Source organism: Ovis aries, chromosome 13 (assembly GCF_016772045.2).
Source record: "Ovis aries strain OAR_USU_Benz2616 breed Rambouillet chromosome 13, ARS-UI_Ramb_v3.0, whole genome shotgun sequence".
NCBI lineage: Eukaryota > Metazoa > Chordata > Mammalia > Artiodactyla > Bovidae > Ovis > Ovis aries.
Window position 1 is genome coordinate 43,300,727 of NC_056066.1, and position 15,697 is coordinate 43,316,423.

The following is a 15,697-nucleotide window of genomic DNA, read 5'->3' on the forward strand; positions in this document are numbered from 1 at the left end:
ATTTGTTGGTGTGTGTGTGTTCATAATTCCATACTTAAAACAACAGCAAATACCCACTCTTTGTAGATTTGTGTCATGTCACTGACTGGCCTTCACTGATAAACTTGGCATGTTCCTAGTCCTGGGGTCAGTCCAACAGTTCAGCTAAGGGCAACTCAGTTCATTTCTGAGTCAGCATCTCGCCTGGCATACATGTACCTATTTGATTTTCAGAATATGTGGCTATTTTTGAATGCCTAGTGTCCACTAAATCCATACCCCAGTTTACTCAGGGTTTTACAAATTCTAATCTATGTCTCCACCCTTAGTCCTTTGTCCTTCCTACTTCCCTTGAAGTAAAACACACTTGAGTCTTCAGGGAGCCTGCAAATAGCCTGGAACACTGCATATTTTTTTTTGTGATCAGTCTGGTTTAAGGCAGGTAACTGAGAGCTGAACTGTCATCCTTTAGAGGTAAAGACTGCCCTGCACTGCCAGGAGAAGGATACAGGTGAATAAAACCACAATGAAATGTCCTTCCACTGTGTTCTGGATTTTTCCTAATTGTGTGTTCACTTTGTTGCTGTAGATTTTTTCCCAAACTTTAAGTTTTTTATTTTGTATTGGGGTATAGCTGATTAATGATATTGTTGTAGTTTCAAGTGAACAGAGAAGAAACTCAGCCGTACATTCCATATATCCGTTCTCCCCCAAACCCCCTCCTGTGCAAGCTGCCACATAACACTGAGCAGAGTTCCATGTGCTATACAGTAGGTCCTTGTTGGTTATCCATTTTAAGCATTGTTGTTGTAGATTTCTGATTGAGTGTTTTCCAGAGCTCCTATGAGGTTTCCCATCTGGTTTCTGGTTGCTTTCTTATCTTTCTAAGGGAGGCTTCAATGATTCCTGGCCCACCATTTTGCTGCCTTCACTCCATGTGTTAAATTTTATTTGGCTTCACAACATCCCATTGTATCAATGCCTCATGATTTCCATAACTCTTCCTAAATTTGTTACAATTTAACTTGTTTACAGGTTCTTCTTTTATGAATAACCACTGAGCAAGATAGTAAAGTATGTAATAAGTATTATTTTTGTTATGAAAGATTTCTAAAAGTTACATAATTAAGGTATAAACCCTCCAAGAGTCTGTTTACACACTGGACATGGTATCCAATAGCTATTAATAACTAATCTTCAATAAGAAGATCAAACCAGACAATCCTAAAGGAAATCAACCCTGAATATACATTGGAATCACTGACCCTGAAGCTGAAGCTCCAATACTTTGACTACCTGATATAAAGAGCCGACTCACTGGAAAATACCCTGATGCTGGGAAAGACTCAGAACAGGAGGAGAAGGGGGCAAAAGAGGGTGAGATGGTTGGATGGCATCACTGAATCAATGGGCATGAGCTTGAGCAAAGTCCTGGAGATAGTGAAGTATGGGAAAGCCTGGTGTGCTACCATCCATGGGGTCACAAAGAGTTGGACACCACTTCATGACTGAACAATAACAAAATATCTGGGTTTTGTGTCCTATTCAGAATTTCACCACTCTCAGAATAAAACAAAATTATCTTGCTGATGGGAAAGGTTAAAAAGCAAATTTATTTTCATTTGACATTTTCATGCATTTTTTAGGGATAAGATTTTGAAAAATTTTTATTATAACCCCCTTAAACTGTATGATTCTGTATGTGTATGCATTTTTACTGTAACTAAGTTAACTATTTCAGCTGATGTTTGATCAAGATTGAGCTTCATAATCAGAAAAATGCAGAAAGATTGCTATGTGGAAGTTTCTAGTCTAACATACAGTCAACACTTGTTCAGCCATTCTCATCATAATATAACTTAAGATAAAGCTGATTTTAAAAAAAAAAGCAAACACGTTAACTGGCTTTGATTCTGTTCTGATTCCATGGGTACTGATTTCACCTTGCCCCTCCTACAATATAACTGCTGTCCAATATAACATTGGACAGTGCAGCTCAGGCATTACGTTCCTGTTATTTATAACGCGTTAAGGCAGAATTAGAAGAAGAAGAAAATAAAGTCTGTTTACTCAGAGGAGCAACAGGCAGTGGATTTCAAAAGCCAGAAGGTGAAGCTTAATGATGGCCACTTCATTCCTGTCCTGGTTTATGGAAACTGTGCACCTCCAGAGGTAACAGTAGTGATTTGACATTGAGATATAAATAGTAGTGGATGTAACATGAGTGAGAAGGGCTTGGATTGTCAAGCACTGAGTCCCTGTGTGACACTAGGAGGGTCATTTGGTTCCACTAACCAGGCTAGAACCATTCCCTATGAAAGAGGAGAGAGCATTTAGTCTTCAGTCTGCATCAGGGTTTGAGGCTGTGCTCACCTGCAGATTACTCTGGGTTCCCCTCCAGTTTCATGATCTCTATCCCTCAGAAACTTGTGGAAATAAAAATAGGAGAGTTCAGCACCATCCTGATTACAATGCCTGAGTCTCTTGGGGATTTTCTGAGCCCATAGTTTGGTGCAGCAGTGGTGAGCAGTGACACTCTCTTACACTTGAACACGATGACTTTATCTCCTCTTTCACCCTTTCAAGTTGAACAAATTGATGGTGCTTCCTCTGGGTGGGTCTAAACCTAGGACCTTTACAGGGACTTGGAGACCTTGCCTACAATGATGGCTGTTTTCATGATGAGGTTTGTAGACTGCACTCAGTCACTAAGAACTGTATCATGTAGAACTCTTGATTTTAAGTTATAGAAATCTACCCAAGCCATCTGATGCAAAATAGCTTAGAAGACTATGTAGATGGCAGGTCCCAACCATGGAGATCTAAGGATTTGCAGAACTCTTCAGATATGTCTCCTTTTTTTCACCCCTTATTGAGGCATTACTCTTGGTTTTCTTTATTTTTAATGAACATTTTCCATTGCTGTGAAATATGCCTTGGGGCAGCTCAAGGCTCATGATCATGAACATTTGATCGTCCACATTCCATACCAACCTAAAGAGAACCTTGCTGGTTCATATGACTGCCCTAGGGCCTCTGATGCTCAGAGGGAAAAGGAAGCCTGATTATCTAGCCCAGGTCAAGATTGAAATTTTTATTCTGGAATTAAAGCCATGTAACTTACTGCCATTCCAAGCTCAGAAGAGGCATTTCAAAATAGGCAAGTACAGGGAAGAGAGAAAATTCACGTAAGCCACAATGAGCCCCTTTTAGAACCTAGAAAAATTGTATTTACTGCAACATATATTAAGCTCTTCCCTGGTGGTTTAGTATCTGCCTAAAATGCAGGAAACCTGGGTTTGATCCCTGAGTTGGGAAGATCTCCTGGAGAAGCAAATGGCAGCCCACTTCAGTATTCTTGTCTGGAGAATCCCAGGGGCAGAGGAGCCTGGCAGGCCGCTGTCCATGGAGTGGCAAAGACTCAGACACGACTGAAGCAACTGTGTGTGCGTGCATGCATGCAAAGAAGGTAAAAGAGGGTTAGACAAATTACCCAGAACTTAGAGGGAAGAGGCATGTCCCTAACCTGAAAACGTGGCCAGAAATCAGCTCAGGAGAATTGCATACAGGAAAAAGACCACGAAAACATGGAATGGGAAGTCAAAAGAAGAGAAAAATCAGATAAGATGAGTTTAAGAGTTTGTGTGGGGTTTGGATGCCTGCATCTTAATAACTGGTATCTGCATTTACGAGTCTTCAACAGGGAGCACAGTACAGAAAATTTGCCAGAGGCTGCAATAGTCATTTATCTTAGATAGGTCACGATAAAGGCTCATGGTGATACTAATAGTAGATGGAAGAGCCACTCAGGAACATTGACTCAAACATAGAGCTCACTTTGTGATTTACTCAATCTTGGACTGGTTCTCCCTTTGACGTTCATCAGAAAATTAACTGTTTAGACACACTTTTCTCTATTGGGCTCTGTATTCTCATACTTTCTGTTATATTTTCACTGTTTCATGGTTGGTTGTGGCAGCGGTTTAGTTGCTAAGTCATGTCCTACTCTGGCAACCCCATGGACTGTAGCCCACCAGACTCCTCTTTCCATGGGATTTTCCAGACAAGGATACTGGAGTGGATTGCCATTTCCTTTTCCAGGGGATCTTCCCAATCCAGGAATCGAACCCAGGTCTCCTGCATTGCAGACAGATTCTTTACCAACTAAGCTATGAGGGGTTAGGAAACAATATGAGATCCATCCTCATAAAAAGATTTTAAGCATACAATACTCTTCAACACAATGTAGTGTGGTATAATATTATTAACTTTAGGGAAAAAGTTGTACTGCAGATCTCTAAAATTTATTCATCTTGTATAATTGAGACTTAGCAAATCTTGATTTCTCCCTCCTCCAAGCCCCTGGTAACCATCACTCTCCTATTTGACTCTTTCAGTCTGACCAATTAAGATATGTCATATAATGTGTGTTGACATAAAATTATTCTTTTTCTGACAATCTTATTTCCTATAATGTAATGTCCTCAAGGTACAAGCTAAAATCAGTGAGGAGGAGCATTCTATGAAAAATACAACTTTGTGAATTAAAGAATTATATATATGCAAATGTATATTTATATAAACATAATAAATATTTTCAATTATAAGTTAAAAACTTAATGTTATTTTAGTATTCATTTTTTTCTTAAGTTTTTATTGTGAAAAATTTTCAAATAAAAACAAAGGGTATTATGAAAAAAATCACTATTTTCCCTTTTATATGCAAAATTTTTGCCACATTGCCATATATGTACACATAAGATTTTGCTGACATAGAACTGATTGTGCTTCACATGTCACTTTAAGCCATGTTTCTCAAGCTCTTTTAGCCTAGAATGGTCTTTCTATCATTTTCTGTTTGTTTTTTGTTTTTTAAAATTGAAGTATAGTTGACTTTGTCAACTGCTTCAGGAGTTGGTGATGGACAGGGAAGCCTGGCATGCTGCAGTCCATGGGGTTGCAGAGTCGGACACAACTGAGCGACTGAACTGAACTGATAGTTGACTTGTAATGTTTCAAGGGTACAGCAAAGTGATCCAGTTACATATATATATATATATATATATATATATATATATATATATATATATATATATGACCTGGGTTCGATCCCTTGTCAGGAAGATCCCCCTAGAGGAGGAGGGCATGGCAACCCATTCCAGCACTCCAATATTCTTGCCTGGAGAATCCTATGGACAGAGGAGTCTGGTGGACTATCGTGCATAAGGTCACAAAGAGCTGGAGACGACTGAGCACAACACAGCACGCTTTTTCAGATTCTGTTATAATAGAGGTTATTGCAAGGTACTGCCTATAGTTCCCTCCGCTATACAGTTAGGTCCTTGTTGTTTGCCTATTTGATGAATAGCAGTGTGAATCTGTTAATCCTAGTTTCCTAATTTATCCACACCCCCACTCTGGCCTCTTGTCCTGTTTGGGAACTGAGTGTTGGAGTGGAAGCCCCCAGACCTGGTTCAAAGCTGAGTGTGAGGTGGGGGAACTGGGGTACTCCTGCCAGAAAGCATCCATGCATGCCCCTCTCTAAGAACTGTCAGCAGGGCCACTTGCTCTGTGAGGTCACCAGCTGCCCAGCATTCAAAACGCACAAGTAGACAGCTGGCACTGCACCTGGCTTCACCTCCACTGTGAAAACACTGGAATGGGCTCAGGTTTCAGCCCATGCAAGCGTGCACGCCCACAAAGCCCACTGCTTCTGCTGGGGGCAGACCCGCCTCAGCTGTGGGGACATCCGCCTGCTTAGCGGTTCCCAGGCACCAGGCTCATGAAGCTGCAGGTGTGCATCTACCCAGATGGTACACTCGCAGGGCTGTGGGGGTGCCGGGAATTTCTCAGGTTTCAGCCCCACCTCTGGGAGTGGCTGCTCCCTGGGGCTTCTGTGCTCACAGAGCTCTTAGCAGCGGAGCCCAGCTCCCTAGCTGTGGCCACAACCCTCCCTTGCCCACCCTTTGACAGTGGGGCTCTGAGGGCAGGCCCAGGCTCTGTCCTGCACGCACCCCCAGGTGAGGCCCCAGCCACACTCCAGTCTCTTTCTGGGGGGCTGTCTCCTCATGGGCAAGGAGCATCCTCTCCCTAGTCTGTCCGCTGCAGTTCCAGCACCCAGCCTCTGTACGCACTAGCGGGCAGATGCAGGGACAGTCTGTCGGTCTCTCTCTGCCCTGCCCGCTGCAAGCCAACAGCTCCACACCCTTCTCGGTCTCAGAAGCTCCTTACCTGTCCCAGAAGCCCACCCAGCCTGTGAAGGAGGCTCCGAGGGTGAGGGACCCTTTCCTCTTTCATAGTTCCCTCCCTGGGGTGCAGATCACTTGCCCACTCCAGTTATATTCTTTTCCTCCTACCTGGTTCCACAGCAATTTTCTTGTAGCTTTGGTTGTATGAGATCTTCTGCAGCATTTTTTTGGTCCTCTGTGAGAACTCTTGGACACGTGGATATGGATGTCTTTTTGATGTATTCATGGGAAGGTGGGATCTACTCTGCCATCTTGACCTCCATCCTCGAAAATTCTTGCTTTCTGCACAGTTGGATGTCCAAGGCGCAACAGTTGAGTACTGTCCCACTGTGGAATTAGGCATGCCTCCTGCTAGAGCACAGTGATCTTAGCAATCAAGATCTGGTCCCTGCTTATTCTCAGACAGGTCATAATGTTTCACCTTTTCAAGAGACAGAGGTATAAAATGTCTTTTATTAAAAAGCTCATTACTTGATGTTGATATTTCCAGGTCATATTTAATGTTCTGGTATTTCCTTTAGTATTTTTTAAACTTTTGTTCTTTCTCTGTCGCATTATCTTTCCACATAAACTGACGCTTTTCTCTGTTGGCATTCTACATGTAGAATGCCACCCTTATTTCAGTCAGAGCAAACTGTTGAAGTTCTGCAGGTCATGCAATACTGTTCTTGTTGCCTATGGTTCTCTGGGATCCTAACAAATCAGGGCTCTGGAGATAACTCTCATAGGCAGGGGGCAGAGAAGGGAGGGATGGAGCAAATTCTTTACTTTTGTCTTGTAGCACCCGGCCAATTTCTTTACTGCAATCCATTGGGTGACAAAGAGTCGGACAAGACTGAGAGACTAAACTGAACTGAATTTCTCTACATTGTGTTAGTCTTATAGAAATATCAATTACAAATGTCTGCATTAAAATCTATATATGTTCTAAGTTGCTACAGGCATGTCTGACTCTTTGCGATCCCATGCACTAGAGCCCACCAAGCTCCTCTGTCCATGAGATTCTCCAGGCATGAATACTGGAGTGAGTTGCCATTTTCTTCTCCAAACACATAAGCTATGTCACGATTTTGTTGTTCAGTTGCTCAGTTGTCTCTGACTCTTTGTGACCCCATGGATTGCAGCACACCAGGCTTCCATGTCCATCACTGGCTCCCGAAGCTTCCTCAAACTCATGTCCACTGAATCAGTGGTGCCATCCAACCATCTTGTCCTGTGTTGTCCCCTTCTTTTCCTTCCTTCAATCTTTCCCACCATTCAGTTCAGTTCAGTTCGGTCGCTCAGTCGTGTCCGACTCTTTGTGACCCCATGAATCACAGCACGCCAGGCCTCCCTGTCCATCACCATCTCCCGGAGTTCACTCAGACTCACATCCACCGAGTCAGTGATGCCATCCAGCCATCTCATCTTCGGTTGTCCCCTTCTCCTCCTGCCCCCAATCCCTCCCAGCATCAGAGTCTTTTCCAATGAGTCAACTCTTCGCATCAGGTGGCCAAAGTACTCGAGTTTCAGCTTTAGCATCATTTCTTCCAAAGAAATCCCAGGGTTGATCTCCTTCAGAATGGACTGGTTGGATCTCCTTGCAGTCCAAGGGACTCTCAAGAGTCTTCTCCAACACCACAGCTCAAAAGCATCAATTCTTTGGCACTCAGCCTTCTTCACAGTCCAACTCTCACATCCATACATGACCACTGGAAAAACCATAGCCTTGACTAGATGAACTTAAGTCGGCAAAGTAACATCTCCGCTTTCGAATATGCTATCTAAGCTGGTCATAACTTTTCTTCCAAGGAGTAAGCATCTTTTAATTTCATGGCTGCAATCACCATCTGCAGTGATTTTGGAGCCCCCCCAAAAATAAAGTCTGACACTGTTTCCACTGTTTCCCCATCTATTTCCCATGAAGTGATTGGACCAGATGCCATGATCTTCGTTTTCTGAATGTTGAGCTTTAGGCCAACTTTTTCGCTCTCCTCTTTCACTTTCATCAAGAGGCTTTTTAGTATCTCTTCACTTTCTGCCATAAGGATGGTGTAATCTGCATATCTGAGGTTATCGATATTTCTCCTGGCAATCTTGATTCTAGCTTGTGCTTCTTCCAGTCCAGCGTTTCTCATGATGTATTCTGCATATAAGTTAAATAAGCAGCCATTAGGCTCTTTTATAATGAGTTGGCTCTACGCATCAGGTAGACAAAGTATTGGAGCGTTAGCTTCAGCATCAGTGCTTCCAAGGAATATTTCAGGACTGATTTCCTTTAGGATTGACTGGTTTGATCTCTTTGTAGTCCAAGGGACTCTCAAGAGTCTTCTCTGACACCAGAGTTCAAAAGCATCAATTTTTCAGTGCTCAGCCTTCTTTATAGTTCAACTCTCACATCCATACATGACTACTGGAAAAACCATAGGTTTGACTAGACATAACTTTGTTGGCAAAGTAATGTCTTAGTTTTTTGATATGCTGTCTAGGTTTGTCCTAGCTTTTCTTCCAAAGAGTAAGCATCTTTTAACTTCATGGCTGCAGTTACTATCTGCAGTGATTTGGGAGGCCAAGAAAATAAAGTCTGTCACTGTTTCCATTGTTTTCCCATCTATTTTCCATAAAGTGATGGGACTGGATGCCTTGGTCTTAGTTTTTTGAATGTTGAGTTTTAAGCCAGCCTTTTCACTCTCCTCTTTCACCTTCATCAAGAGGCTCTTTAGTTCCTCTTCTCTTTCTGGCATAAGGGTGGCATCATCTGCATATCTGAGGCATGTCATGATTTACTTATTTATTAACTACTACTGAACACATTTCTAAAAATGGACTTTCCAAGCCTCACTTACCTTATGTCTAAAATTGGGAAAATAATATGTAACTCCTAGGTCTCAGTTCAGTTCAGTTCAGTTCAGTCGCTCAGTTGTGTCCAACTCTTTGTGACCCCATGAACCTCAGCACGTCAGGCCTCCCTGTCCATCATCAACTCCCAGAGTTTACCCAAACTCATGTCCATTGAGTCGGTGATGCCATCCAACCATCTCATCCTCTGTTTTCCACTTCTCCTTCAACCTTCAATCTTTCCCAGCATCAGGGTCTTTTCAAATGAGTCAGTTCTTCATATCAGGTGGCCAAAGTATTGGAGTTTCAGCTTTAGAAATATTTCCTGCCCTGTCTCTAAACAAAGGATGTCTTAATTCTCAGCAACTGCAGCCACCAGCTGAAGAAAATGAGCTGTGAGGCCTGAGGAAACTCAGGAAGGAAACAAAGAATACCTGCCATCTAACACACATCTAGCAGCCATGCTGTTCAAACTGTGGTGCTGGAGAAGACTCTTCACAGTCCCTTGGAGAACAAGGAGATCAAACTAGTCACTCTTAAAGGAAACCCACCCTGAATATTCATTGGAAGGACTGATGCTGAAGCTGAAGTTCCAGTATTTTGGCCACCTGATGCAAACAGCTGACTCATTGAAAAAGACCTTGATGATGAGAAAGATTGAGGGCAAGAGGAGAAAGGGGCAATAGAGGATGAGATAGTTGGATGGCATCACTGACTCAATGGACATGAATTTGAGCGAACTCTGGGAGAGAGTGAAGGACAGGGAAGCCGGATGTGCTGTAGTCCATGGGGTCACTGGGAATGGGACACGACTTAGTGACTGTTAGCAGCCATGAGACTATACCTGTTCCTTAAGGTGAGCCTTGAGGCAACTCAGGATATAAAAACATAGGAAACTGGCCCCATGCAGCTGAGATGCATATCAAAAGAATGATTTCGGTGAGCTCAGACTCTTGCATCTTCCCATAAGTAGTGTGTGTATGTTAGTTGCTCAGTCATGTCCGACTCTTTCAGACCCCATGGACTGTAGCCCACCAGGCTCCTCTGTCCATGGAATTCTGCAGGCAAGAATACTGGAGTGGATGGCCATTTCCTACTCCATGGGATCTTTCTAACCCAGGGACTGAACCCAGGTCTCCTGCATTGCAGGCAGATTCTTTACTGTCTGAGCCACCAGGGAAGCCCTTCCATAAGAAGAAAGGCACTAAACTCTTTATCTTGGGATATCTGGTTTTCTTTAATTAACAATAATCATTTTACATTCAGACTACCTGTCCTCTGTTGCAAAACTCCTATATAACCAGGCTCTTTCCTTGGATTTTCGGAGCATTTCTCTCAGGGTTACTTGAGATGCTGCCTCCCAGGTTTGAGGTTATATAAATTTCCACTGAATAAAATATAACTTTCAACTTTTAAGCTGTGAATAATTTTTTTGACAAGTAATTGAAAAAATTGTTTGAAGAAAGACACAAATATTGGAAGGACAACCATGTTCATGACTTACCATTAAGATGACAATACTAACCAAAGTGATCAACACACTCAATTGAATTTTCTATGTACCCCAAGGTCATTTTTTGCAGAAGTTGGAAAACTCACCCTAAAATTCATATGGGATCTCAAGACACCCTGAATATTGCTGACCAAAATTCTTGGCTTTCTCTGCCCACCAAAGCCAAATAAAAAATAAGGGGATAGAATTTGGAGGAAATAGAAAGGTGACCTACATTCTCAGCTGGCAGAGAGGGGAACACAGTAGACTCAAGCTGCAAGAACGGTGCCCGCCCCCCATCCATGAGGAGTCTGGGCGCTTATATAAGCTGAGAGCTCACAGTCAGGAGTCAGTGAAGAGGAACTGAGGTGATAGGAGTCTCAGTAACCTGCTAATTGAGTCTGGCAGTTTGGTGGCTCTGCAGCCTCCTTTCTGATATATATCTATGAGGGGAAGGGTGTTGTAAGGGTAAACACCAGATACAGGATGAATTTACCATAGAGTCAAAAGAAAATAGGTGTGACATGTAGCATCTGCAAAGTTAGGGGGCAGAAAAGCAAACTCAGTTACAGAAATGCAGAGTTATGAGCACTTAAATTACAAAAAAAAAAAAAAAAAGCGTTCTCTCTGTTTTCTCTATATTCTTTGCTCTCAGGAAAGGGAAAGAAAAAACTCATTCTTTTCTTTTCCCCTTTTCACTGCAACTAAGGGAAATAATAATAATAACAAAAAACTCACTCTTTTTTTTTCCCTTTTCAATGCAACATGAGCAAACAAAGCAATCTTGAAAGAAATACATTTTGGAAAATAAAAAGTAAAGTAAAAAGAGAGAATAGATTTGGATTTGTCACAATTCCAGATTTTATAACTTACTCCAAGTGTGGAATGGAGTATATCCTGCCATATCAATAAACAAGGATGTCACAGCCATCAGCTATTCCAGCCCTCCAAATATGAATTTCTGAGCCCAGAGAACACCCAGGAAAAACAACGCCTGCTATCCAATGGCCGTTGAGTTGCTGGCTTCCTTGCAAGCACTGAGGGGCTCAGTGAAATGTGAAAAGATGCAGGACACTGGCCCCATATAGCTAAGATACATACAAAAGAAATGATTTCAAGTGAGCCAAGACTCTTGCATCTTCCCATACATAGAAAATCACTTAATTCCTTAATTTGAGATATCTGAACTTCCTTAATTAATAATAATCTTTTGATGTTTGGACTACCTGCCCCTTCTTGCAAACTTCTATACAACCTGACTTCTCTCCCCAAACCCAGCCTTCATGGACCACTTCTCTCAGGGTTACTTGAGATACTGTATCCCAGGCTTGAAGTCCTAAAAATTACCAGTGAATAGAGCATAACTCTTACCTTTTAGGTTATGTATATATTTTCAATAAACAAATGCTACTCTTATCAAAACAGTGTGAGTAATGGTATAAAGACAGATATAAAGACCACCGAAATAGAACAGAATACAAAAGTCAACTAAATGTAAGTAATGTTGTTTGACAAGGTTGCCAAGATCATTTATAGGAAAAGTGCAGTCTTTTTAACAAGCAATGCTGAGAAAACTATATATCAGTGTGCAAAGGAAAGAAGTTAGACCTCTCTAGATCTCTCTACCTTACACCACACACACACACACACACACACACACACACACACACACACACACACACAAACACACACACACAGAAAATTCAAGCTGCATCAAAGACCTAAACACCAAGCATTCTGATGTATTCTCTCCCCACCATGTAGTAGTCACCTCTGTTTCTCTTCTGTTTCTCTTTGACTCCAGTTTTCTGCACAGCGTATCCCAAACTGAAGTAACTGTGTGGACAAAATGATGATAAGCTCCAGGTGACAGTGGCCCAGGTGATTTGGTCATATTCCCCGGTTCCTGCTTCTGTTCCCTCCCCTTCACATCTCAGAACCACAACCTGTTAGTCTTCATCTTTGTATTCTTACACTTAATGGATCTCAGAGTTTTGAGTGAACTTGAAGACCAGTCAGTCACAAAATAAGTGTGATCAGATCACAACAGGAATAAAGTGTTACATCAGCAAACATCATTATTATAGAAGGAGCTGATAATAATATATAAGAAATGCTCAGATTCTCACACAAGCATTCAAGGAACTCTTCTGAGGTAATGTGCATTTCTACATCTACTGGGTATTCATCCAACCCATCTTCAATGAGAACAAAGTCTTCATGTCCTGAAGTAAGTACATCTATTATTCTTGATCTGGTAACTAGAAAAGTCTTCTCACTACAGTGTTCATGATTTCCACCCACAAATTCAGATGAGTAAGAAGAAAACAGAGTTCTTTGTTTTTCTTGGAATTGATTTTATTTGGGCTCTTTTGAAATTGATCTCTCTCAGAAAAGGTAGCTGAAGAATATACTGTATTCTAGATAAAGAACCAAAATTAGGGGGTGCCCTGATCATCCGGGACTAGCTCTGAAGCCATGTTCGAGCTTCTGTGTCCTTGTCCCTTGAAGTAAGATGCTGCTTCAAGAGTTAATGATTGGGAAATGTGAAGATGTAGAAACAAAGAATAGCTATAGGACTAGCGAACTGGTAACAATTTAGACTATAATTCTTCCACACTACAGAATCAGGGAACTCACAGTTTCCTGATAGATACAGATAAAGGCCTGACACACATTCCTAAATTGTTTTTACAGGAAGCAGATCTCTTCCAGATGAAAACTTCTGACCAGAAGAACATATACCCTAGACTTTTATTTGTCCTCACTCAATCCCTAGAAGAGACTTGCCAGTATAGAAAGAAAAGCACATATCTGCTCATCAAACAGCACACTGCCATGATTTTTTAAAAAATAAAATGATAGAGCCAGTGGTATTTATCTCAAGAAAGTGGTCTCTTGCTTAATGAGGCATTTGTGGTGAGAGTGGGGTATTTCGTGTTCTGTAAGAACGGAACTAGATTGCACTTGAACTTGACAGAGGCTGGTGAGTGGGGAAGTGCTGGCCAATGCTTTGGAAGGTGGGGGAGAAGCTGGGAGCTGCAAGGGACAAGTGATGGGAAAGAGAGGGAGGATGTAGAGAGGAGAAAAGATGTTGTCCTGGGAGGAATCTGGGGGAAAAGAACCAAGATATTTATGAGGTTTTAATTATGATGCTTGATGAAATTAGTAGCCCTGGAATTTTTAGTAAAATCCACTACCCTCACTAATGTGTCATGGAGTGGGTCCAGACTGAAGAATAAAAGCTATCTCAAATGTGGCCTCAGGATGAGTGAAGAAGTAAGCCGATGCTTTTTTGCTTCACTTATTACTCATATCACTCAGTACCATCCATCAAATCCTTAGAGTCCATTACAGAAATAGGCTCAAAGATGACTCAGCAATTTCCTCAGGTTCTGAAACTCTTGACTAGGTGCAAAGTGCAGGAGGGTTGTCAACGGAAAATTGATAACTTTGATAGCTGTTTGAGTTCTGAAGCAGAGCATGAAAGAAAGCCCAAGTCAAGAACAGTTCAGTTCAGTCACTCAGTTGTGTCCAACTCCTTGCGACCCCATGAACCACAGCATGCCAGGCCTCCCTGTCCATCACCAACTCCCGGAGTTCACTCAGACTCACGTCCACCGAGTCAGTGATGCCATCCAGTCATCTCATCCCCTGTCATCCCCTTCTCCTCCTGCCCCCGATCCCTCCCAGCATCACAGTCTTTTCCAATGAGTCAACTCGTCGCATGAGGTGGCCAGACGTTTCAGCTTTAGCATCATTCCTTGCAAAGAAATCCCAGGGCTGATCTCCTTCAGAATGGACTGGTTGGATCTCCTTGCAGTCCAAGGGACTCTCAAGAGTCTTCTCCAACACCACAGTTCAAACGCATCAATTCTTTGGCGCTCAGCCTTCTTCACAGTCCAACTCTCACATCCATACGTGACTACTGGAAAAACCATAGCCTTGACTAGACGGACCTTAGTCGGCAAAGTGATCTCGGCTTTTGAATATGCTATCTAGGTTGGTCATAACTTTCCTTCCAAGGAGTAAGCATCTTTTAATTTCCTGGCTGCAATTACCATCTGCAGTGATTTTGGAGCCCCCCAAAATAGTCTGACACTGTTGCCACTGTTTCCCCATCTATTTCCATGAAGTGATGGGAACGGATGCCATGATCTTCGTTTTCTGAATGTTGAGCTTTAAGCCAACTTTTTCACTCTCCTCTTTCACTTTCATCAAGAACACTTATCTCAAAATTGGCCGAGTCCCCACAGAAATGCATTACCTCCATAACAGGAATGCATTACCTCCAGAGGCAGCTGACTTGCTGTCCCTTAAATGTGACAGGGGACTCTTCCTGGACTGAAATTTTCTGTTCTGTGTCCCACTTGTCCACAGAGCTCACTGTTTGCCTTCATGTTTGCTCAGTGAAATCTTTTCTAATCATCTTATAATAGTGCCCAACCCCCCAACTCCCAGCATGGCCTGTTCTCCTCCCTGCTTTCTTTTTCTTCCTTTCACAGTTAAGAGTTATGAAGAATCTAAGATTTTAACCTGATATGCAAGCCTAAAAATCACCTTGCCTTGGTTTCATGGATGCTTATAGAAGGTGGACTCTTTATCACCCACAACAAATGCTGTAGCCAAAATAGGAGTGTCATTTTCCAGCTCTGTTGAGGCATAATTGACATATAACATTGTATAGGCTTAGTGCTTACAACCCCTAACAAAGGTCCATCTAGTCAAAGCAACAAAGGTCTGTCTAGTCAAAGCTATGGTTTTTCCAGTAGTCATGTGTGGATGTGAGAGTTGGACCATAAAGAAGGCTGAGCGCCAAAGAACTGATGCTTTTGAACTCCGGTGTTAGAGAAGACTCTTGAGAGCCCCTTGGACTGCCAGAAGACCAAACTAGTCAGTCCTAAAGGAAATCAGTCCTGAATATTCATTGGAAGGACTGATGCTGAAGGTGAAATTCCAGTACTTTGGCTACCTGATGTGAAGAACTGACTCCTTGGAAAAGACCATGATGCTGGGAAAGATTGAAAGCAGGAGGAGAAGGGGATGACAGAGGATGAGATGGTTGGATGGCATCACCGACTTGATGGATATGAGTTTGAGCAGGCTCTGGGAGTTGGTGATGGACAGGGAAGCCTGGCGTGCTGCAGTCCACGGGGTTGCA

At 42.4% G+C, this 15,697-nt stretch overlaps 1 protein-coding gene across 1 annotated transcript in view; it reads left to right on the forward strand.

The window, feature by feature from the left end:
- The window catches only part of LOC105614315 (dihydrodiol dehydrogenase 3-like), a 117,465-nt gene that overhangs the window by 41,123 nt on the left and 60,645 nt on the right, over positions 1–15,697 (forward strand). The gene's annotated exons all lie outside the window — the stretch shown is intronic.